At 45.2% G+C, this 24,734-nt stretch overlaps 4 non-coding genes across 4 annotated transcripts; all 4 read left to right on the forward strand.

Moving 5' to 3' along the window:
• Nucleotides 1-18,446: 18,446 nt before the first annotated feature.
• On the forward strand, nucleotides 18,447-18,518 carry trnad-guc (transfer RNA aspartic acid (anticodon GUC)). The gene has a single exon. It is a non-coding gene; the product is annotated as a tRNA-Asp (tRNA).
• A 217-nt stretch (nucleotides 18,519-18,735) lies between these two features.
• On the forward strand, nucleotides 18,736-18,817 carry trnas-aga (transfer RNA serine (anticodon AGA)). The gene has a single exon. It is a non-coding gene; the product is annotated as a tRNA-Ser (tRNA).
• Nucleotides 18,818-20,695: 1,878 nt separating this feature from the next.
• On the forward strand, nucleotides 20,696-20,777 carry trnas-aga (transfer RNA serine (anticodon AGA)). The gene has a single exon. It is a non-coding gene; the product is annotated as a tRNA-Ser (tRNA).
• Nucleotides 20,778-24,346: 3,569 nt separating this feature from the next.
• On the forward strand, nucleotides 24,347-24,418 carry trnad-guc (transfer RNA aspartic acid (anticodon GUC)). Its single transcript has one exon. It is a non-coding gene; the product is annotated as a tRNA-Asp (tRNA).
• The last annotated feature ends 316 nt before the right edge of the window (nucleotides 24,419-24,734 follow it).

The raw sequence follows: 24,734 nt of genomic DNA on the forward strand, positions 1-24,734 counted from the left end.
GCAGAGGCTTTCAATATACAGATTTGTTTTAATCCATTCTTAGGATGTGGGTGTTGCTCATAGGGCCAGAATATATTTCCAATTTCCATTTGCCCCTTGACAAGGTGATGGTGGGCCTTCTCGAACTGCTGCAGTCCGTGTGGTGAAGGCCCTCCCACAATGCTGTTAGGTGAGGAGTTCCAGGATTTTCACCCAGTGATGATGTAGGAACGGTGATATATGCCCAAGTCAGGATGGTGTGAGACTTGGAGGGGAACTTGGAGGTGATGGATTTCCATGCACCTGCTGCCCTGGTCCATCTAGGCGGGATAGGTTGCGGGTTTGGGAGGTTCTGTCAAAGTTCTGGTCGAGTTGCAGCTGTTTAAATTCCCTCCCCTTCACCCCGCCCACCTCTCCCTCCTCCCATAGAGGCCAGAGTCTTGTGTCGGCCCAGACCGGTTGGTGGGTTCCCTTCCCTGCAGGACATTAGTGACCAGTTGGGTTATTACAACAATCTATCAGCTTTCATGGTCACTTTTCTTCTGCTGATGGCTGCACAAATAGCCAGGTTCATTCAGCTCAATTTCACAACCTGCCTTTGTGTTTTTGTGGGTCCTCTCATTCCCACCCTTTTTCCTGTTTGAAACTCACTTTACAGGGTATTAAAAGGGGAGAATTTGTCAACCAGAGGCCCAAACCAAACATCACATTAAGATCTGACGGAGTCACTCGATTCATCGGGAACGGAATATCATCGGCTTTTGATCATGGAAGCAAAAAGCACTGTTCACAGCGGGGAGAAACAGTAGACGTGCAGTGTGTGTGGACAAGGCTTCAGCCGATCATCCAACCTGGAGAAACACAAGTGCAGTCACACTGGGGAGAAACTGTGTAAATGTGCGGACTGTGGGAAATGTTTCAACTACCCATCCCAGCTGGAAACACATCGGCGAGTTCACACTGGGGAGAGGCCATTCAGCTGCTCTGAGTGTGGGAAGGGATTCACTCAATTATCCAACCTGCTGATACACCAGCGAGTTCACACTGGGGCGAGACCGTTAAGCTGGTCCGATTGTGGGAAGGGATTCACTCAGTCAGCCGACCTGCTGAGGCACCAGCGAGTTCACACTGGGAGAGGCCGTTCACCTGCTTCGATTGTGGGAAGGGATTCCCTCGGTCCTCCCACCTGCTGGCACACCAGTGAGTTCACACTGGGGAGAGGCCATTCACCTGCTCCGAGTGTGGGGAAGGATTCACTCAGTCATCCAACCTGCTGATACACCAGCGAGTTCACACTGGGGAGAGGCCGTTCACCTGCTCCGATTGTGGGAAGGGATTCCCTCGGTCCTCCCACCTGCTGGCACACCAGCGAGTTCACACTGGGGAGAGGCCGTTCACAGGCTCCGATTGTGGGAAGGGATTCGCTCGGTCCTCCCACCTGCTGAGGCACCAGCGAATTCACGCTGGGGAGAGGCCGTTCACCTGCTCAGAGTGTGGGAAGGGATTCGCTCGATCCTCCCACCTGCTGAGGCACCAGCGAATTCACACCGGGGAGAGGCCGTTCACCTGCTCAGAGTGTGGGAAGGGATTCACTACATCATCCCACCTGCTGGCACACCAGCGAGTTCACACTGGGGAGAGGCCATTTACCTGCTCTGAGTGTGGGAAGGGATTCACTCAGTCATCCCACCTGCTGAGACACCAGCGAGTTCACACTCAGGAGAGGCCGTTCATCTGCTCAGAATGTGGGAAGGGATTCACTCAGTCATCCCACTTGCTGACACACCAGCGAGTTCACACCGGGGAGAGGCCGTTCATCTGCTCTGAGTGTGGGAGGGGATTCACTCAGTCATCCACCCTGCTGAAACACCAGAGAGTTCACAAGTGACTGCAGGGGTGGGATTCTGCTATTATTGCTGCTGTTAATCACATCCGGACTGAACCATATTCATTCTGACAGTTGGGGTTTGTTTCCGCTGATGTCAATAACTCCTGTAACTGGACTGGAGTTTAATATTTGGGAGAAAGACAAATAAATTCTTGTTGCTTTCAACACATTGATGTGGATTTCTTTCTTTCCCACCCGAGAGTTCAGCATCACCTGGCTGGAGCTCAGTAAGGACAATCTGGGTGGAGGATCGTATGGGGGGATAACTTCAGCCTGGACACAGTCCTTCAGGGTCACAGTGAGAGGGGCAAATGGCACTTTGGTCTTTCTAATCACTCTTCATTGACAGCAAAGTCGCCATGCGGGTTCACCTTGACATTGTAAGGTACGGATGATATCCACCCAAGGGTGTTTAAAGAGATGGGACGGGTGCTCTGTCAGCACTTTGCCCATATCTCCATCGAGTCATGGGTTGTTCCCTGAGATTGGAAGGTAGCACACATAGTTCAAGTTTTGCAAATTGGCCACAAGTTGGGAACTGAAGGCCCATCAACGTGACCTCGATCACTGGGAAGGTGCTTGAAGGGATCCTGAGAGATGCTGTTTTCGATCATGGGGAAAGGGAAGGGGCCATTACAGATACTGAACATGGATTCCGGGAAACATGGTCATGCCTTACAAACTAGCTTGAGTTTGTAAAGAAGTTGTTCGGTTGGTGAATGGGCGAATCCGGTTGACATTGTCTACCTCAAGGTGTCAAACTCATTTTCTATGGTGGGCCTGATCCGATACCTTGGCACTTGGCATGGGCCACATTCAGCAAAAGCTATTATAATAGGAATAAATGAAGATAAACTACATCGGAATTTACATTTAGATTTTATTTACTGCCGCTGCTCCCGATCCCTGGAACCTCTTAGCTTGAGCATTCATGAACTGACCCTGCTCAAACCATAAGCTCAAGGCTATTGGTGCATGGTTCTGCCTGTGACCACAAGGCTGTGTCACTGCCACACACAGATACCGTTTCCTTGTTTCTCATCTCCATATAAACACCATCACTTCACACATCCTCTTTCTACACAATTGCAGCAGACATGAGCAAGGACATGAGGCTTATTAAAAGACACATTTCATTACAGCAAAGGTTGCACTGGGAGAAATGTTCAGTTACTTTGCATTACAGGCAAATACCGGACAAACCAGCAGCACACTGGCACCTGAGCAGTGTCTCATCGGCCTTCAGGCTTTTCTTAAATAGATTTGCTGCCTGGATATAAACTTAAACCAGCATTGCTGGCGTGATGTTCTATTCACACATTGAAGGTGAGAGAGATGCTGTGGGGCACACACTCAGTCCAGTAGCTGAAAGTGATTAACAGACTGGGTTTTGTGTTTTGTGATCCCGGGCGTGTTACCAATACCAGCAAAGATGAAGCCCATGGAATAAAAGGGACAGTGGATACTGTCTCACTTTGAGCGAGTCAGAATGAGAAGCTTTAACAACAGCTGATGTTTCACAAAGGGAGACCTCACCAGACCAAAGGACATTGGTGGCGTTTAATGGGCTGTTTGTGTCACTGGGCTACAGGAGGCTATTTGTGACAGAAGGAAAGCTGGTCACAGCAAACAAACAGTTTCCCGACCTGTCCAGGGCCCACTCTGACCCCCACCTTCTCTCTCTCACTATTGATGGACACTGCTGCAGTATTTCCTCCTCTGACCTTTCTTCTCTTGTCCCTCCTACACCCCTAATACACGGCCCGACACAATCTCCCTCCCCCTGCATCCTCACTGTGCTGGAATCCACACCAGTCTCCCCATCTGTTCCTTTTTCCCTCCCTGGATCCTGAAACTAAAGTCTGAATCCCACTGTACTTAAGGAAGTGGCCCTCGAAATACTGAATGCATTGGTGATCCTTTTCCAACAGTCTATCAACTCTGGATCAGTTCCTATGGACTGGAGGGTAGCTAATGTAACACTACTTTTTTTTAAATTCGAGAGAGTGAAAATGGGGAATTATAGACTGGTTAGCCTGACATCCGTAGTGGGGAAAATGTTGGAATCAATTGTTAAAGATGAAAAAGCAGCACATTTGGATCGGTCCAAGTCAGCATGGATTTATGACAAGTCTTCTAAAATTTTTTGAGGAAGTAACTAGTAGAGTGGACAAGGGAGAACCAGTGGATGTGGTGTATTTGGACTTTCAAAAGGTTTTTGACAAGATCCCACACAAGAGATTGGTGTGCAAAATTAAAGCACAGGGTATTGGGGGTAATGTATTGACGTGGATAGAGAACTGGTTGGCAGATAGGAAGCAGAGAATTTGGATAAACAAGTCCTTTTCAGAATGGAAAGCAGTGACTAGTGGGGAGCCGCAGGGCTCAGTGCTGGGACTCCAGCTATTTACAATATACATCAATGATTTAGATGAAGGAATTGAGTGTAATATCTCCAAGTTTGCAGATGACACTAAGCTGGATGGTGGTGTGAGCTGTGAGGAGGATGCTAAAAGGCTGCAGGGTGACTTGGACAGGTTAGGTGAGTGGGCAAATGCATGGCAGATGCAGTATAATGTGGATAAATGTGAGGTTATCCACTTTGGTGGCTAAAACATGAAGACAGAATTTTATCTGAATGGTGACAGATTTAGAAAAGGGGAGGTGCAATGAGACAAGGGTGTCATGGTACATCAGTCATTGAAAGTTAGCATGCAGGTCCAGCAGGTGGTGAAGAAGGCAAATGGCATGTTGGCCTTCATAGCTAGGGGATTTGAGTGTAGGAGCAGGGAGGTCTTACTGCAGTTGTATAGACTTTTGCTGAGGCCTCACCTGGAATATTGTGTTCAGTTTTGGTCCCCTAATCTGAGGAAGGACGTTCTTGCTATTGGGGGAGTGCAGTGAAGGTTCAACAGATTGATTCTCGGGATGGCAGGACTGACCTATGTTGAGAGACTGGTTCGACTGGGCCTGTATTCACTGCAGTTTAGAAGAATGAGAGAGGATCTCATAGAAACATATAAAATGTTGACGGGACTGGACAAGTTAGATGTGGGAATAATGTTCCCAATGTTGGGGAAGTCCAGAACCAGGGGTCACAGTCTAACGATAAGGGGTAAGCCATTTAGGACCGAGTTGAGGAGAAACTTCTTCACTCAGAGACTTGTTAACCTGTGGAATTCTCTACTGCAGAGAGTTGTTCATGCCAGTTCGTTAGATATATTCAACAGTGGGTTAGATATGGCCCTTATGGCTAAAGGGATCAAGGCGTATGGAGAGAAAGCAGGAAAGGGGTACTGAGGTGAATGATCAGCCATGATCTTATTGAATGGTGCTGCATGCTCGAAGGGCCGAATGGCCTACTCCTGCAACTATTTTCTATGTTTCTTACTCACTCTTCCCCTCCTGAAGCCTACAAGCTCTAAAACTGAAGCTTGATGGCCCTCAGTCCCCACTCCTTGATTTACCTCCACTTCTCTCCTCCTCTTTCCCCCTTGGTTCTGTTCCACACTGTGGGACTTGGGCCATCCCCGGGGATTCTCAGAATGAACAGGGGGATGTGTGTTGAGATAGGATGTCCCAGCTCTCCTCCTCTTTCCCCTTTGGTTGTGTTCCACACTCTGGACCTTGGGCCTTTCCTGGGGATTCTCAGTATGAACAGGGGGATGTGTGTTGAGACAGGATGCCCCAGCGCTCCACCTTTAAAGGGACAAGGAGATGACCAGCTGGGCTGAATGGCCCTGCTTTATGATATCACTGCAGTGCCTAGCAACCAAACTCCCTGAGCCCTGCTCATTATGGGCTGGGTTGAGCTCAGTGCTGTTACAGGAAGGGAAACAGGAGCAGGATTCGACCCGTGTGGAGCCCAGAATTAATGGGGAGAGGTACAGGATCAATTTATACCTTAGAGTGAGAAATGTCAGTGTCCCTGACACTCCCTGTCCCTCAGTATCTGTGTCGGGGAGCGACCGATGGGTTCACTCTGTATCTAACCTGTGCTGTGCCCGACTGGAGAGTGTTTGATGCTGGCACGAGGTGCTCAGCTCGATAAGCACAACATTTAACCCAAAGATGATCAGATAACCCATCACCTTGTCCCTGGACACAGGTCCTGAACGACAGGAAGTATTTCTAATAATTTGGCTGGTGTCCTTGATCAAATTGAAACACCTCCGATCTCTCTTTAAAAATGTGTTTATGGGATGTGCGTGTCACCTCTCACCTCTCCTTCTAAATGCTGGAGAATATAGGCCATGTCTACTCATTCTCTCAGTACAATCCCCCCATCCCAGGAATCAGTCTGATGAACCTTCATTGCACTCCCTCTGCAGCAAGTTTATCTTTCCTTGGGTAAGGAGACCAAAACAGTACACAATACTCCTGGTGTGGTCTCACCAGGGCCCTGTATAATTGCAGTAAGATGTAAGTACTCAAATCTTTTTGTACAAAGGCCATTATAGCATTTGCTTTCTTAATTGCTTGCTGGACTTCATATTAACTTTTAGCGATTTGTGTACAAGAACACCCAGGTCTCTCTGAACACCAACATTTTCCAATTTCTCACCATTTTAAAAAATACTCTGCCTTTCTATTTTTACTATCAATGTCTAACTTAACATTTCTTCACATTATATTCCATTTACCATGTTCTTGCCCACTCACTGAGCCTGTATATATCCCATTGAAACCTCTTTTCATCCTTCTCACACTTACATTACCAAGTAGCTTTGTATCCTCAGCAAACTTCGCTATATTACATTTGGTCCCCTCATCCAAATTATTGATATAGATTGTGAATAGCTGGGGCCCAAGCACCGATCCTTGCAGCACCCCACCAGTTACAGCCTGCCAACCCGAAAATCACCCGTTTATTCCTACTCTCTGTTTTCTGTCCGTTAACCAATCCTTAATCCTTGCTCGTATATTACTTTCAATCTCATGAGTCCTAATTTTGTTAATCTCTTGTGTGGCACCTCATTGAATGCCTTCTTTAAATCTAAATACACCACATCCGGTGGTTCCCCCTTATCTATCCTACGAGTTACAACCTCAAAAAACACCAACAGATTTGTCAAGAACAATTTCCCTTTCATAATCCGTGTTAATTCTGCCCAATCCTGTTATCACTTCCGAAGTGTCCTGTTACCACGTGCTTAATAATAGATTGTAGCATTTTCCCGCTACTGATATCAGGATTACCGGTACTGGACGAGTTAGATACAAAGTAAATCTCACTCCAGCCTATCCCAAACACTACCAGGTTTGATGTTGAGTAAATCTCAGTCTACAACATCCCAAACACTCCCAGGGCAGGTACAGCACTTGTTGGATATAGAGTAAATCTCCCTCTGCACAGTCCCATCAAACTCTCCCAAGGCAGGTACAGCATAATTTAGATATAGGGTAATCCTCTCTCTAACCTCGCTCTGCAATTGCACAGGACCTTGGTGAGACCACAAGTGGAGTACTGTGCACAGTTTTGGCCTCTTTATCTAAGGAAGGGTATACTTGAGTTGCTTAGATACAGAGTACAGCTTCCTCATCATTGTCCCATCAGACATTCCAAGGGCAGGAGAAGGCCACCTGGCCCCTCGAGCCTGCTCCATCATTTAATATGATCATGGCTGATTTCATCATGGACTCAGCTCCAGTTCCCTGCCCGCTGCATATAAACCTTTATTCCCTTGTCGCTCAAAAATCTGTCGATCTCCGCCTTAAATATATTCAATGAACCAGACTCCACAGCGCTCTGGGAAGAGAATTCCATAGATTTACAACCATCTGAGAGAATAAATTCTTCCTCATCTCAGTTTTAAATGGGCAGCCTTTTATTCTGATACTATGTCTCCTAGTTTTAGTTTCCCTGATGAATGGAAATATCCTCTCTGCATCCACCTTGTCGAGGCCCCTTATTTTCTTATCTGTTTCGATAAGATCAGCTCTCATTCTTCTGAACTCCAATGGGTGTAGGCCAACCTACTCAAACTATCTTCATCAGTCAACCCCCTCATTTCTGGAATCAACCTAGTGTCCCTTCTCTGAACAGCCTCCAATGCAAGTATATCCTTCCTTAAATACGGAGACCAAAACTATACGCAGTACTCTAGGTGTGGCCTCACCAACACCCTGTACAGTTGTAGAAATACTTCTCTGCTTTTATACTCCATCCCCCTTGCAATAATGGCTAATATTCCATTTGCCTTCCTGATTACCTGCTGTACCTGCATACTAACATTTTGTGTTTCATGCACAAGGACCCCCAGGTCCCACTATAATGCAGCACTTTGCAATTTTTCACCATTTAAACTATAATTTGCTTTTCTATTTTTTCTGCCAAGGTGGATTCCCTTACATTTTCCTATATTGTACACCATTTGCCAAATTTTTGCCGACTCACTTAGCCTGTCTATCACTTTGCACATTTTTTGTGACCTCCTCACAATTTGCTTTCTCACCTATCTTTGTATCATCAGCAAACTTGACTACATTACAGTTAGTCCCTTCATCCAAGTAATTTATATAGATTGTAAATAGTTGAGGACCCAGCACCGATCCCTGCAGCTCTCCACTAGTCACTGTTTGCCAACAGAAAAATGACCCATTTATCTTGACGCAGATACAAAGTAAATCTCCGTCTACACTGCTCCATCAAACACTCCCAGGGCAGGTATAGTACAGGTTAGCTACAGCAAAAAGTTCTCTCTCGACTGTCCCATCAAACACACCCAGGGCAGGTATGGCACGGGTTGGATACAGAGTAAAGCTGGCTCTACACTGTCCCATCAACCACTCCCAGGACATGTGCTGCATTGGTTAGATACTAAGTAAAGCTCCCTCTACACTTTCCAAATAAACACTCCTAGGGCAGGTACAGCATAATTTAGATTAAGGGTAACCCTCTCTCTAACTTCGCTCTACAATTGTACAGGGCTTTGGTGAGACTACACCTGGAGTATTGTGCACAGTTTTGGTCTCCTTATCTAAGGAAGGATATATTTGCCTTGCTTAGATACAGAGTAAAGCTCCCTCAACACTGTCCCACCAGACATTCCAAGGGCAGGTCCAGCACGGGTTAGAAATCTGACACAAACACCCCAGAAAGCACAACCCCGGGGAATGATTCCCAGAGCCCGATGCCTATCAGACACGCACACGCTCTCTCGATCGTTTTCTGTTATGCACACCGACTCTCTCAATTTTCCACTTGAACACACAGAAAGGCTCCAGCTTTTAGACAATATTTCAGGGAGATGAGAGGCGGCGCCAGACGATGCCTGCGAGTATTATTGACCCTTCTCCGCTGGTGGGCTCAGTGGGGGTGTTGATTCCTGGATTCTTTTACCTCAATCTGGTTCAGCAAAATTACTGAAACGAATACCGTGTGTGCTTTAAACAAAGCAAGCTTTTATTTAAAAAGCAAATCCTGATCGGGGACTTTATCAGACAGAAGTAATGCAAGTCTGTTCGAACGCACTCACTTCCTACGGACAAAGTGACGTTACATTGTAAAGGGACGATGGTTATACATTTTCGGCAAAAGATAACAAGATAGGGCCAGAGTGACATCCCAGCTCAGCCCATCTCTTTTGATCCCTCCTTCTCTTTGTCCACTCATAAGCCGAACCAAGCATGGTCCGATTTTAAACAAAGACCTTCTGTCAATGTTTCAGGTTAATAACATGATTTAATAAGACCTTGAGGTTTTTCTGCAAGCTGTGGGTTTTGTTTCAATATGTGTTAGTGTTGTAACATTTCGCAGTCTCGAGTCTGAGATGTCATGGCTATTCCACCATGAATTGTTTGTTAGCTTATACTGTCCCTATACAATTCCCACATTCTCAACTTCAATGTCTCTATACATTTTTAAACATTCACATTCCCCCCTTTTATCATTCCATGATAACACTTAGGATCATTCTAGGAGTATCGCATTCATCCGTTCACACTCTATTTCCTGACAGTCTCAGTTAGGGTTAGTGGAACTCCCCCTTTGGAATGTATAGGGAATGTATAGGGAATGTGAACACACCCAACATCTAGAAAAGTTCCCATTTTGCGCATAAACATAAGACATGTAGCTCTTGTCTCTGTCTCCCCTCCCATGCGCCAAAACTGTCATATATCAACACTATTTTACAGACTGTGGCATACAGACAGTTTCATCTTATGGCTCAGGATTCAGATAAATAGTCCAATTATTTTGCTGATTAAAAGAGTTCAGTTTTCCCATCTCTCTTCTCAGGTCACCGTCGGTGTAGCTGGCTGTCTATCACTACGGGTAAAAGTTAAAACTGGTCCACGTTCCAATTAGGATGCCAACAGCCTTGTTCAGCTATGGAGAAGAGGAAGTCTGGAACAGAAACAGGAGTTATAATAACCAGTAAAATAGGTTCGTTAGAGGGTGGTGAGCTTGCAGTGGTGCAGGTGAACCCAGGCACTTTTCCCCTCAACCTTGGCTGACGTGGGGGTAGTGAGTAACACCTGAAAAGGCCCCTCCCATGGTGGCTCTAATCCCTTCCGAATCCATACTTCCCTGGTGCCACGAGGGACTATTCGGGTAAAACTGGGAGGTCGAGGTGAGCATCTTGAACCTGGTTGTGAGCTAGTCGCAGAGCCTGAGTCAGAGAAAGAACATAGGTGGTCATCAGTTGAGCTGAGATACCATATCTAGGAACAATTTCCCTCATTAACACCTTAACAACAGTTTGAGCCTTATTGTCCAGGGTAGGGTAGGCTTCAATCCATCTGCTAAGCACATCTACTATTACTAACACATATTTGTAAAACTGAACCTTTTGCAACTCAATGTAGTCCAACTGAAATGTCTCAAAGGGACCTTCGGGTAGGGGCGTTTTACCCCAATCACAGGGGACTCCCTTCCCTGGATTATGTTGCTTGCAAACCAGGCAACGACTACTGATGTTCTGGGTGAGCGCCTGGAGTCTCGGGTGCCACCAAGTTGCCAAAAGTGTGTCACTCGTGGTCTTTGCTCCACAATGAGTAGCAAAATGCATACATTCAATAACCCATAGAGCCAACTCGTCAGACATGCAAGTCTGTTCCGCGGGAGTGGTCCAGAGTTTAGAAACATTGTCATAAGTACATGCATAATATTTCCACAACAGTTTATCTTTTTCAGGAGTGTCCAACTGTGCTTTTATAATTTCTTGGATGGTTGACATTGGTTTTTCCGAGGCTAACTTATCCTTCGCAGGATTTTTAGTCTGACTCATAATTTTGGGCACTACCATCTGTTGGTCACGAGAGCCCTGTTTGGCCTCTTGGTCAGCACAACGATTCCCTATATCAACCAGAGAACTTCCGGTAGTGTGGGCAGTACATTTGACAATGGCAATGCGTTTGGGGAACATGAGGGCTTGCAACAAATCAGATACTAGCTGTTTATGGGATATCTCATTCCCCTGTGAGGTTAGGAATCCCCTATTTTTCCATCGTTGTCCGAAATCATGGGCCACCCCAAAGGCATGCCTAGAGTCGGTATAGGCAGTTTCAAAAGCGGCAGATTCCAAGACCTGATTCTCCTGGTTTACTATGGCGTATCCTGAGATTCGTGTACCTTCTGGATTAATTCCGTCAACATACATAATACAGTCTGGATCTTCAATTGGTACATCAACAAAATCTTCCCTGACTGATGTGGCCTCTTAAATTAAAGATAAACAATCATGACTGGGTTCTTCCTCATCTTGGGGTGGCTCAGTAAGAAAACAGGCCGGATTAATTTCAGTACAGTGCCAAAAGGTCAGCTTAGGATTGTTTAGTAAGTAGATCTCATATCTGCTTTGCCTGGCCATGGTAAAGTGTTGAGTCTGCAGTTGGCCCAGGAGGGCAGCTACGGAGTGAGATGTGTTAAGACAACGGTAGCACAGTCTTTCAGAATTGTACAATACAGTTGAAAGGGCCGGTCATAGAGGGGCCGGCCCAAAGCCTGAGCTTGCAGCAGGGCTGTCTTTAGTTCCTTAAAGGCTTGGACGTCTACGGTTTCTATTTCAAAGCTGCCTTACTTATTTGTATACGGAATGAGGTGCTTAGTCATTAGGGCAACATAAGGGATCCAGGATCTGCAGTAATTGATCATCCCCAAACACTGTCGCATTTGTTTAGCCGTGCTAGGGACTGAAAACTGGCAAATTGGTTCAACTCGGCTAGCCTCCAAAGCTCGGTGGATACTCTGTATTGCCTGTGATAACCCACTTGTGAGGGGTCCTCTGCCCACACATGAGGATCCACATAGTCAGGTATGTCAGAGCCAGTATGATGCTGCAGAGTCGTTAAGACCTTCTCGGGGTCCTCGTGGAATTGGACTGTTCGGCCATGTTTTACAATTTGCACATCCCGGCTGGTAGGGTCAGCCTCGTCTATAGCCTGGCGCACCATAACTCCCAAATCTTTAGCGTGGTGGGGAGGTAATACTTCACGAGTAATATGTGGTGCCACCGTTGGGGGCTGTCCATTTCCACAAAATCTGCCTTCCCTTCCGGTCCAGTCACTCTAGCCCGTAATAGAATTTCCTTCACTTCCCCTTCGTGATCCTGATAAAAGTTCTGCAGGTCCTTATTCTTTCCACTGGGAACGTATGCTAGGGTCACGAGATAGGGTGCCTGCCGCAGGTCCAGAGACCACCACTGAGGGGTTCTAGTGGTATAATACTGCCGCTTAAGGGTTCCCTGTTTTACAATGATCCCATCATCTCCACACTCCAAATGCAACTGGAATTTGCAGAGGAGGTCTCTAGCCATAAAGTTACAGTCCAGATTGGTTGTAATAACAAATCGATGTTCCACCGATTCTTCCTGGTAACCCATTTTAATCGGTTCTGACACCGGGAATGTCGAGATTTGTCCCAGGAATCCTGAAAGTTCCTGTGTTTCAGAAGAGGCAGGGAGTTTAAGCTTTGATTGTACAGAAGACATGAAGGCTCCCGTATCTATCAAAAAGGGTTGCCACTCATTCAGAATCTTTAACAATATCATTGGTTCGTCGTCCGGGGAGGATCCCTGCACAATCAAGCTGCGTAGTCAATCGGGGGACAATTGACCAAAGGGGTTGTTCTGGGAGAAGTTAGTGTAAGATCCTCCTCTCCCCCCTTGCCCCTCTCCTCTTCCTTTTCCATGCTGACGGTAGGGGCAATTTTTATTCCAATGTCCTTCCTGCCCACAATTAAAACAGTCAATTCCTCTTACCCAGTCCAGGCCTCTTCCCATACCATGCCGGGGACAATAGGGAGGTTTATTAGCAGGGCTCGGGCCGTTTGGTTGTTTAGTATAACCGTATCCTTGCTTATCCATCCAATCCTTTATGCAACACTGCGGTTCTATTGATCCTTCCTCCCGAGATGGCTCTTCCTTTCTAGTCACGTATTCAGTCTTGACCCGGCTTGGGGGCGAACCTCCCCCCTCCCCTTTCTTTTCCTGCCAATAATATCTAACTGCCCTTTCCATTTGTCCGGATAGCGTGTGCAATCGAATAGTTGTTCGAAGATCACATCGACATCTATAGTGGGGTGGTCTGCAGCTTGTTGTGCATCAGGATTTGGCATTGGTCTGACAGGGAATTGGTGTCGGGATTTTGGGATCCTGGAAATCATTTCTAGGTCAGAGGATGTTTCGGAGCTGTCTGACTGCTTGACAGTTCTGCGTCTCGATCAGCGGGGGTGTTTGCTATGTCTTTCACAACTTGGACTGGTAGATTGACTAGAAGGTTTACGGGACTGTGTGTGATATCGAGATATAGTTCTGCCCTTTCGAGTGTGAGATCTGGTCCTGTCGGCTATATTGCTTGTGAACTGGGGATCGAATCGCTATCAGAGGATGAGGAGTCAGTTTGGGTTTGTTGCTTTGGTGGTATGGGGTTATTTTTAACTCCTCTCACCGGAGTGTAAGGTGGAGGGTGTTGGGAAGAGGACTGGAGCCAGGGGCCAGGGGGTGCGGGACGCGCCGTTGGGCGCTGAGTCAGTGACCACTCACCAATTGCATCATCAGCCTCGGTTAACACAAAGCGAGCCATTTGACTACGTAGTCGGTCAATACCTTTCTCAGAGGTCCCAGAGGATCTCTTAGTAAGTTTCTCGTGCACACATTCTTTTTTTTTTAAGACGTCTACAGTTTTAACATGTGTTCCCTCTGTCAATGAGAATCCCAATTTAATAGCATTTATTTGACAACTTGACAGAAGTGATGCATCTTTTAATTTTTGACAATCCCTGTGCTTTTTTTTGCTACCTCTACGCTTCTAGTGCCACCTAGAGGCCACTGTTCATCTCCTAATAATGTGTTCAGGGCTCCTGATAATTTTCTAAAGTCTTCAGCTCTTTCAGGGAATTCCTCACATAACTTTTGTAGCGGACTGTCCGCATCCGTTGTTTTATCCAACTGATTACCCATTTTCACGCTGCCCCTCGTATTACCGTGTCGTTACGCGTTCGTGTCGTCGTGCAATTTGAACATACTTAAAATAAACACAGACTTTATGAAACTAACACTGACTTTGAACAAACTCAAAATAAATAGACTTCACTAAATCTAACACTGATCCGCGTCGCCCCGTGGTTCACGTCGCCGCGCGATTTAAAACCCTTAAAATAAACAAAGACTCCCGCGTCGCCACGCGATTTAAAACACTTAAAATAAACAAAGACTTATTGACACCAGCACTGACTTTGATATCACCCCGCGGTTCGCATTGCCGCGCGTTCGCGTCGTCCCATGTTCACTCGGCCGCGCGCTCGCGCCTGCGCACGTCCCGCGCCGCCACGCGTTCCACGCTGCTGCGCGTCTGCGTCAGCCCTCCTTCACTCGGCCGCACGCTCGTGCCGCTGCACGTCTCGCGTCGCTGCGCGTTCCACGCTGCTGCTCATCTGCGTCAGCCCTCCTTTACTCGGCCACACGCTCACGCCGCCGCACGTCTCGCGTCGCTACGCGTCTTACGCTGCTGCGCATCTGCGTCAGCCCTCCTTCACTCGGCCGCACGCTTGTGCCGCTGCACGTCTCGCGTCGCTGCGCGTTCCACGCTGCTGCTCGTCTGCGTCAGCCCTCCTTTACTCGGCCACACGCTCACGCCGCCGCACATCTCGCGTCGCTATGCGTTCGCACCGCTGCGCGTCCGTGTCGGTCCTATCTTTCGAGTTGCTGCGTGATTTAAATTCAATCAGTGCCTAGACAGGCCAAGTGATATACGAGGTCGACGTCACACCTGACTTGAACACCTATGCTCTATTTAATTCCCCATAAGCCTTACTTAATTTCCTGTGAGCCTAATTTTCTAAATTTGATTTCTTATGAGCCTTATTTAATTTATTTTAGTCTCCAAATTTCCCTATCCTTTCGTGTCACTGCGCAGTTTAAATCCAATCAGTCAATGAAAGCCCTAATTTAATGGAGTTTTTCTGCTAATTGGACAGGAGTGATTTTTTTTTTTTAGACTGCAGTGGAATTTTTCTCATAATCTAAAATATCAGAACATTTTTTTTTCAGCACCTATTTAGTACGTTACTTTTATTTGTCTTTTCCATAACTAGAGAGAAGTCTGGCACGTAGGCTGCGGACTGCTTTTCGTTATCTCAATTGTTCCAGCCTTAATGTCGTGTTATTTAACATAATATTTTTTTTTGAATCCTTTTGAATCCATATCAGTTGTTTTGCTGTGCCTTCTCTGAATGTAAGTGAGCATGTTACATCTTTTTTTTTAACCACCGGGACCATGTAATTTTTTTTTTTTTTTTTTTACTCAACAACCCTATCCTTTGTGCATTTCCTGGCTCCGGAAATTATCATCCGAATATACGTAATTCAATAAGGTTCACACTCTTAAACTTCCCACATACAGGACAACACTACGAAGGGTTAAAAAAAACTTTCATTCTGTTTGAGATAAAACAAACCACAACTCCCGGCTTTTTTTTACAGTAAAAATCACAGAAGCATTTCTCATTTAAACAGACGTTCACAAGATTCTCTTTTCTTTCCTATTAGTTTTTAGATCCATGATTGATCATCTATCCCTATCTAGCTCTAACTATAACCTATCTTTCCAAGTCGCCGCTTGGTTTGCGTTATCGCACAATTTTCCTATCTCTATCCCTATTCTAATTTGAAAGGTATTCACCAGATTGTCCTGGATCTCGTTCAGACACTACCTGAGAACCAGCGAGTGGCTAAACTTACCTCAGACTTTTGAAACCGGGGGAAACTGGAGCAGTATTGAAATCATACTCACACAAGTGGCCACTTTCCCCTCGTCTCGTCCAAGGCTAGTCTGGCTCTTAATTCGCAAGTTTTCGGCAGTCGTCCGTTGAGATCCCACTTCTGACACCAAATGTTGATTCCTGGATTCTTTTACCTCAATCTGGTTCAGCAAAATTACTGAAACGAATACAGTTTGTGCTTTAAACAAAGCAAGCTTTTATTTAAAAAGCAAATCCCGATCGGGGACTTTATCAGACAGAAGGAATGCAAGTCTGTTCGAACGCACTCACTTCCTACGGACAAAGTGACGTTACATTGTAAAGCGACGATGGTTATACATTTTCGGCAAAAGATAACAAGATAGGGCCAGATTGACATCCCAGCTCAGCCCATCTCTTTTGATCCCTCCTTCCCTTTGTCCACTTATAAGCCGACCCAAGCATGGTCCGATTTTAAACAAAGACCTTCTGTCAATGTTTCAGGTTAATAACATGATTTAATAAGACCTTGAGGTTTTTCTGCAAGCTGTGGGTTTTGTTTCAATATGTGTTAGTGTTGTAACATTTCGCAGTCTCGAGTCTGAGATGTCATGGCTATTCCACCATGAATTGTTTGTTAGCTTATACTGTCCCTATACAATTCCCACGTTCTCAACTTCAATGTCTCTATACATTTTTAATCATTCATATTGGCAGGGTGTGTGATTGCTGGAAAAAGTCCAATTCTGATCTAATACCATTTAATTTTGACCAAGCCAAATATGCAAGTGGAGCCCTCCTGTCGGGGAGGGCACTTGTACAATGATTTTTGATTTTGGATTAGCCTCTTTAAATAACTCCCATGTCCAAACGTTTTAACAGACTGAGGAGCAAAGTAACCACCTCCAATCCTGCTCTAATCTCAACAACACCAGTTAACCCTAACACTCAGTCTCCTATTTCCAGACTACAGTTCGCCCTACTGGAATTAGTAATGGGGAACATGGAGATGGCAGAAACTCTGAACAAATATTTTGTATCAGTCTTTAAGGTAGAGGGCACTAGCAATAATATGGCAGTGAATAGTCAAGGGGCTGTGTGGGTGGGGGGTGGGTGGTAGGGGGAGGAACTTAACACAATCACAATCTCTAAGGAGGTGGTACTCAGTAAGATAACAGGACAAAAGGAAGATAAATCCCCTGGACCTGATGGCTTGCATCCTAGGGGCTTAAGAGAAATAGTGGCAGGGATAGTGGATGCATTGTTTGTAATTTACCAAAATTCCCTGGATTCTGGGGAGCTCCCAGCAGATTGGAAAACTGCAAATGTAACACCACTATTTAAAAAAGGAGGCAGACACCAAGCAAGAAACTATAGACCAGTTAGCCTAACATCTGTCGTTGGGAATATGTTGGAGTCCATTATTAAAGAAACAATAGATGGAGATTTGGCAAAGCAAAATTCGGTCAGACAGTGTCAGCATGGATTTATGAAGGGGAAGACTTGCTTGACAAATTTGCCGGAGTTCTTTGTGGATGCAATGAAGAGGGTGGATAAAGGGGAACCAGTGGATGTGGTGTATTTGGACTTGCAGAAGGCATTTATCAAGGTGCCACATAAAAGGTTACTGCACAAGATAAAGTTCACGGGGTTGGGGGTAATATATTAGCATGTATAGAGGTTTGGCTAACGAATAGAATACAGAGAGTCGGAATAAATGGTTCATTCTTGGGTTGGCAACCAGTAACTAGTGGGCTGCTGCAGGGATCAGTGCTGGGCTCTCAAATATTGACAATCTATATTAACGATTTGGAAGAAGGTACTGAGTGTAACGAAGCCAAGTTTGCTGATGATACAACGATGGGAGGAAAAGCAATCTGTGAGGACACAAAAAACCTGACAAAGGAAATAGACAGCCTAAATGAATGGGCAAAAATTTATCAGATGGAGTATAATGTTGGAAAGTGTGAGGTCATGCACTTCTCTCTTTCCCATCATTTCGGTCTGTCCATGTCTTTGCCTGTCTCTGTTAGTCCCTGCCTCGAACATGAGAAGTATTTCCATCATTTTCTGTTTTCGTCTCTATCTCTCTCTCTATCTGTCTCTCTCCTTGTCACTGTCTTTATCATTGTCTTTCTCTCACTCTTTCCCTCTCTCTCTTAATAGATCACACACACACACATCTCTGTCTCTGTATGTGTTTGAGTCTTTTTCTCACCCATTCTGCCTCTCCTTCTCAGTCTCACACTTTCTGTCTCTCGTTGTTTCTATCTCGGTGTCTGTCTCTCCCTGTTTGTCTGTTTGTCTCTGTCTCTCAATGTGTCTGTCGACTTCTCATGATGTCCAGTTCAGTTCACAGCTTCGATTCCTGCTCCGACAGAGCAAGTATCCGTCAGTTCCTCGTTAGTATATTGGTGAGTATCCCCGCCTGTCACGCGGGAGACCAGGGTTCAATTCCCTGACGGGGAGGCAGTTGTTTGAAAATGTTGAATTTTACTTCTGTTTCTTGGTAATATACATATTAAAAATTCCAGAGCGACATCGAACTGTGAAAATACAGGTAGAGGAGTTTGCCTCTTCCAGATTTTGAGCAAACGGAGACTTTTTCAGGATTCTTTGGCCGTCTGCTGCACAGAGATAGATGACTGATTTTTTTCTGAGCAACGTTTAAAAAGCCAGCGACACAGTAGTCGTAGCCGAGTGGTTAAGGCGATGGACTAGAAATCCATTGGGATTTTCCCGCGTAGGTTCGAATCCTGCCGACTACGATTCTCAGCATTTTTCAGTCCATTTCACAATTTAACCAGTTCTCTGCCAAACTGATCATGAGATAAATGGAATAACGTCCCACACCTTTCAACACTGACATTTGTTTCTCATTTTTATTAATCTGAAATATTCACGATACATCCGTTTAAAAAATCGCAAAAATCAGTCAAAGTTGCGACAGTGATTCAGCCTGTCTATCCCTCGAGATGACGAAGGCATCTGTGCATGCCCGTTGGTGCGTGTAAATTTTTGGTTATGTGTGTGTGTCTCTGTGTCTGTCTATATCTGTTTTTGTCTTTGATTACGTGCAACTGTCTGTGGAAATCATCACCATGAATTTGGTATGTCCTGGAACTTATACAAAACACTTGGGGAAAATAATACGGTTGTGAACTTTTGTATTGGCTTTGGTTCAGTGGCAGAATTCTCGACTGAATCAGGACTTTGTGTGTTCAAGTCGCACTCCTTGGACTTGAGCATATCATCTTGGCTAACACTCAAGTGCAGCACTTGGGGAATTTTGCAATGTTGAAGCTGTTGACTTTCAGATGAAATGTTAATTTAAAGCTCCGTCTGCACCCTCGGGTGGATATGAACGGTCCCAGAGCATTACCCGAAACAGAGTAGGAGAGTTGCCCCCGTGTCAATATTCCTAAAAATTTTCGTAAATGCTCACTAAAAGACTATGTGCATGTGTTTGTATGTGGGGTTGGGGTTGAAGCCCAGTTTGTCACAGAGACACAAACCAAGCTCGCACAGGACCAAGATAGCCGTGTGGTTAAGGCGTTGGCCTTAAACTTCAAAGGGTGTTTCCAGCGTGGGTTCTTCCACACTCTTGGTATCTATTTAATTTAACACGGATTTCCTCCCATTCTGATCAGTGATATCCGATTTTCATCGGTTGAATCAACAATTTTCTGTAACTATGTAACACTCTGAACCGATAATGAAATGAAATTGTGAAATGCATCTGTGTCGCTCGGTCTCTGCCTCTCTCTCTCTCTTCACAGAGCTGTGTATGTGTTTGTATGTTTGAGTCTTTGTCTCTCTCAGTCTGACTCACTCTGTCTGTCCCTGATTCTCCGTTTCTCTCAGTCTCTCAATCTGTCGCTCACTCACGGTGCCCACGTCTGTTCCAATGGGATTCTCTCAGATTCTTTTTCTGACTGGATCTCTGTTTCCCATCATTTCGGTCTGTTCATGTCTTTGCCTGTCTCTGTTAGTCCCTGCCTCGAACCTGAGAAGTATTTCCATCATTTTCTGTTTTAGTCTCTATCTCTCTCTCTATCTGTCTCTCTCCTTGTCATTGTCTTTATCATTGTTTTTCTCTCATTCTTTCCCTCTCGCTCTTAATAGATCACACACACACACACATCTCTGTCTCTGTATGTGTTTGAGTCTTTTTCTCACCCATTCTGCCTCTCCTTCTCAGTCTCACACTTTCTGTCTCTCGTTGCTTCTATCTCGGTGTCTGTCTCTCCCTGTTTGTCGGTTTGTCTCTGTCTCTCAATGTGTCTGTCGACTTCTCATGTTGTCCAGTTCTGTTCACAGCTCGATTCCTGCTCCGACAGAGCAAGTATCCGTCAGTTCCTCGTTAGTATATTGGTGAGTATCCCCGCCTGTCACCCGGGAGACCAGGGTTCAATTCCCTGACGGGGAGGCAGTTGTTTGAAAATGTTGAATTTTACTTCTGTTTCTTGGTAAGATACATGTTAAAAATTCCAGAGCGACATCGAACTGTGAAAATACAGATAGAGGAGTTTGCCTCTTCCAGATTTTGAGCAAACGGAGACTTTTTCAGGATTCTTTGGCAGTCTGCTGCACAGAGATAGATGACTGATTTTTTTCTGAGCAACGTTTAAAAAGCCAGCGACACAGTAGTCGTAGCCGAGTGGTTAAGGCGATGGACTAGAAATCCATTGGGATTTTCCCGCGTAGGTTCGAATCCTGCCGACTACGATTCTCAGCATTTTTCAGTCCATTTCACAATTTAACCAGTTCTCTGCCAAACTGATCATGAGATAAATGGAATAACGTCCCACACCTTTCAACACTGACATTTGTTTCTCATTTTTATTAATCTGCAACATTCACGATACATCCGTTTACAAAATCGCAAAAATCAGTCAAAGTTGCGACAGTGATTCAGTCTGTCTATCCCTCGAGATGTCTAAGGCATCTGTGCATGCCCGTTGGTGCATGTAAATTTTTGTTTATGTGTGTGTGTGTCTCTGTGTCTGTCTATCTCTATTTTTGTCTCTGTATATGTGCAACTGTCTGTCGAAATCATCACCATGAATTTGGTATGTCCTGGAACTTATAAAAAAGACTTGGGGAAAATAATACAGTTGTGAACTTTTGTATCGGCTTTGGTTCAGTGGCAGCATTCTCGACTGAATCAGGACTTTGCGTGTTCAAGTCGCACTCCTTGGACTTGAGCATATCATCTTGGCCAACACTCAAGGTCAGCACTTGGGGAATTTTGCAATGTTGAAGCTGTTGACTTTCGGATGAAATGTTAAATTGAAGCACCGTCTGCAACCTCGGGTGGATATGAAAGGTCCCAGAGCATTACTCGAAATGGAGTAGGAGAGTTGCCCCCGTGTCAATATTCCTAAAACTGTTCGTAAATGCTCACTAAAAGACTATGTGCATGTGTTTGTATGTGGGGTTGGGGTTGAAGCCCAGTTTGTCACAGAGACACAATCCAAACTCTCACAGGACGAGCACAGCCGAGTGGTTAAGGCGTTGGTCTTAAACTTCAAAGGGTGTTTCCAGCGTGGGTTCTTCCCAACTCCTGGTATTTATTTAATTTAACACGGATTTCCTCCCGTTCTGATCAGTGATATCCGATTTTCATCGGTTGAATCAACAATTTTCTGTAACTATGTGAAACTCTGAACCGATAATGAAATGAAATTGTGAAATGTATCTGTGTCGCTCGGTCTCTGCCTCTCTCTCTCTCTTCACAGAGCTGTGTATGTGTTTTTATGTTTGAGTCTTTGTATCTCTCAGTCTGACTCACTCTGTCTCTCCCTGTTTCTCCGTTTGTCTCAGTCTCTCAATCTGTCACTTTCTCACGGTGCCCACGTCTGTTCCAATGGGATTCTCTCAGATTCTTTTTCTGACTGGCTCTCTCTTTCCCATCATTTCGGTCTGTCCATGTCTTTGCCAGTCTCTGTTAGTCCCTGCCTCGAACCTGAGAAGTATTTCCATCATTTTCTGTTTTAGTCTCTATCTCTCTCTCTCTCTATCTGTCTCTCTCCTTGTCACTGTCTTTATCATTGTCTTTCTCTCACTCTTTCCCTCACTCTTTCCCTCTCTCTCTTAATAGATCACACACACACACACATCTCTGTCTCTGTATGTGTTTGAGTCTTTTTCTCACCCATTCTGCCTTTCCTTCTCAGTCTCACACTTTCTGTCTCTCGTTGTTTCTATCTCGGTGTCTGTCTCTCCCTGCTTGTCGGTTTGTCTGTGTCTCTCAATGTGTCTGTCGACTTCTCATGGTGTCCAGTTCTGTTCACAGCTCGATTCCTGCTCCGACAGAGCAGGTACTCGTCAGTTCCTCCTTAGTATAGTGGTGAGTATCCCCGCCTGTCACGCGGGAGACCGGGGTTCAATACCCCTACTGGGAGGCAGTTGTTTCAAAACGTTGAATTTTACTTTTGTTTCTTGGTAGAGATACATATTAAAAATTCCAGAGCTATATCGAACTGTAAAAATACAGGTAGAGGAGTTTGCCTCTTCCAGATTTTGAGCAAACGGAGACTTTTTCAGAATACTTTGGCCGTCTGCTGCACAGAGATAGATGACTGATTTTTTTCTGAGTAACGTTTAAAAAGCCAGCGACACAGTAGTCGTGGCCGAGTGGTTAAAGCGATGGACTAGAAATCCATTGGGATTTTCCCGCGCAGGTTCGAATCATGCCGACTATGATTCTCAGCATTTTTCATTCCATTTCACAATTTAACCAGTTCTCTGCCAAACTGATCATGAGATAAATGGAATAAGGTCCCACACCTTTCAACACTGACATTTGTTTCTCATTGTTATTAATCTGCAATATTCACGATACATCCGTTTAAAAAATCGCAAAAATCAGTCAAAGTTGCGAGAGTGATTCAGCCTGTCTATCCCTCGAGATGTCTGAGGCATCTGTGCATGCCCGTTGGTGCGTGTAAATTTTTGGTTATGTGTGTGTGTCTCTGTGTCTGTCTATATCTGTTTTTGTCTCTGATTACGTGCAACTGTCTGTGGAAATCATCACCATGAATTTGGTTTGTCCTGGAACTTATAAAACAGACTTGGGGGAAATAATAAGGTTGTGAACTTTTGTATCGGCTTTGGTTCAGTGGCAGCATTCTCGACTGAATCAGGACTTTGCGTGTTCAAGTCGCACTCCTTGAACTTGAGCATATCATCTTGGCTAACACTCAAGCGCAGCACTTGGGGGAATTTTGCAATGTTGAAGCTGTTGACTTTCGGATGAAATGTTAAATTGAAGCTCCGTCTGCAACCTCGGGTGGATATGAAAGGTCCCAGAGCATCACTCGAAACAGAGTAGGAGAGTTGCCCCCGTGTCAATATTCCTAAAAATGTTCGTAAATGCTCACTAAAAGCCGATGTGCATGTGTTTGTATGTGGGGTTGGGGTTGAAGCCCAGTTTGTCACAGAGACACAATCCAAACTTTCACAGGACCAGCATAGCCGAGTGGTTAAGGCGTTGGCCTTAAACTTCAAAGGGTGTTTCCAGCTTGCGTTCTTCCCCACTCCTGGTATCTATTTAATTTAACACCGATTTCCTTCCATTCTGATCAGTGATATCCGATTTTCATCGGTTGAATCAACAATTTTCTGTAACTATGTGACACTCTGAACCGATAATGAAATGAAATTGTGAAATGCATCTGTGTCGCTCGGTCTCTGCCTCTCTCTCTCTCTTCACAGAGCTGTGTATGTGTTTGTATGTTTGAGTCTTTGTCCCTCTCAGTCTGACTCACTCTGTCTGTCCCTGTTTCTCCATTTGTCTCAGTCTCTCAATCTGTCTCTTTCTCACGATGCCCACGTCTGTTCCAATGGGATTCTCTCAGATTCTTTGTCTGACTGGCTCTCTCTTTCCCATCATTACGGTCTGTCCATGTCTTTGCCTGTCTCTGTTAGTCCCTGCCTCGAACCTGAGAAGTATTTCCATCATTTTCTGTTTTAGTCTCTATCTCTCTCTCTCTCTATCTGTCTCTCTCCTTGTCACTGTCTTTATCATTGTCTTTCTCTCACTCTTTCCCTCTCTCTCTTAATAGATCACACACACACATCTCTGTCTCTGTATGTCTTTGAGTCTTTTTCTCACCCATTCTGCCTCTCCTTCTCAGTCTCACACATTCTGTCTCTCGTTGTTTCTAACTCGGTGTCTGTCTCTCCCTGTTTGTCGGTTTGTCTCTGTCTCTCAATGTGTCTTTCGACTTCTCATGGTGTCCAGTTCTGTTCACAGCTTGATTCCAGCTCCGACAGAGCAAGTATCCGTCAGTTCCTCGTTAGTATAGTGGTGAGTATCCCCGCCTGTCACGCGGGAGACCAGGGTTCAATTCCCTGACGGGGAGGCAGTTGTTTCAAAATGTTGAATTTTACTTCTGTTTCTTGGTAATATACATATTAAAAATTCCAGAGCGACATCGAACTGTGAAAATACAGGTGGAGGAGTTTGCCTCTTCCAGATTTTGAGCAAACGGAGACTTTTTCAGAATTCTTTGGCCGTCTGCTGCACAGAGATAGATGACTGATTTTTTTCTGAGTAACGTTTAAAAAGCCAGCGACACAGTAGTCGTGGCCGAGTGGTTAAAGCGATGGACTAGAAATCCATTGGGATTTTCCTGCGCAGGTTCGAATCATGCCGACTACGATTCTCAGCATTTTTCA

The sequence above is a fragment of the Pristiophorus japonicus genome, chromosome 23, assembly GCF_044704955.1.
Source record: "Pristiophorus japonicus isolate sPriJap1 chromosome 23, sPriJap1.hap1, whole genome shotgun sequence".
NCBI lineage: Eukaryota > Metazoa > Chordata > Chondrichthyes > Pristiophoridae > Pristiophorus > Pristiophorus japonicus.